The sequence below is a fragment of the Cucurbita pepo genome, unplaced genomic scaffold (assembly GCF_002806865.2).
Source record: "Cucurbita pepo subsp. pepo cultivar mu-cu-16 unplaced genomic scaffold, ASM280686v2 Cp4.1_scaffold001401, whole genome shotgun sequence".
NCBI lineage: Eukaryota > Viridiplantae > Streptophyta > Magnoliopsida > Cucurbitales > Cucurbitaceae > Cucurbita > Cucurbita pepo.
Window position 1 is genome coordinate 6,046 of NW_019647571.1, and position 1,226 is coordinate 7,271.

Below are 1,226 nucleotides of genomic sequence, written 5' to 3' on the forward strand. Positions count from 1 at the left end.
ACCTCGTTTGGTTCAGTTGCATAGCACCATGAAGGGTCATCATCATATCCTATATTTGCATTTCATTTGGTCGCGTTTTGTAGCTCCACATACATGATGATCAATACGGTGAATTTCACGAAATCGTTACATCCCTCAGGTCATTTTTGAAGTACAGTCGTCCGAGTCTGCTTTTTCTTTATTTGTTCCTTTTTCCATCCGATATCTTGTTATTATTTTGGCAATGATGATATGTATTAGAAACGTCACAAAAGTTGTGATGTTTGCGTTTTTGGATTCAGTTTTTGGGTTGTGTGGGACTTCTGCTCGCCTACCCGGTCGAAAGTTGAGTATTTTATGGACCTGTATATATTATTTGTACAAGGAAAGTTTTGATGATTGGAAATTTGAGGGTGCCAAAGATTATATTCCTTGTCAAGTTCTGTTACTATGGCTTTATTTGGATGCATTTTCAACATTTCCTCTCCTCTCACTCCTGAAGTTTACTTCTACAACAAGCCATTACATTGTTAGGTACTTGGTTGTATATATTATTCGTTTCTTCCACTGACTCGTTGACTTATTTTCATCTTTTTCATAGTGTCTCTGTTCATGGCCATTATGATCATTAAATTATGTCATTTTAGGCACATTTTCATTCTTTAGAAGATACAGTAAGAATCGGATCTTCATAAAACAAATCTCTTCTAGTACTATTCTCTCTGGCCTGGCATGCAAGAACAATAGAAACTTACGTAATTTATCTCTAGCTTTGATACCCAAGATCAACATGAGAATCATCATGTAATGAAGTCAATTTTCTTTAGTGGTTCGGGATCTTTTCCTTTCTACTTTATGATTCTTAGTTTCCAGAAGGAACCCAACAGCTTATACTCAACTATGATTGGATGTACACATACCGATCTGTCGAATCTGTAATTTACTTTTTGTCCATCGATCTCTCACTTCATTTTGTTCTCATTTCGTTCTTTTGTATCGTTGCTTGAATGAATACACTTGATTGACCCGACTTTTTGAAATGTGCACCATTGGTCCTTTTCTTTTTTGGTTTCGACTCGTCACACATTTCAGTCGTGATGTCTTAAGCAGGTTCCTGAGCCTTTTTTTTTTTCTTTTTGTTTTTGGTGGAAAATTCTGCCACATTGTACTGATTGGGACCCCTTTATCTATAAGCAATTCTTAATCAACTTTAGATGGCCTTCGGATGATCATAGGCTCTGGTTTTG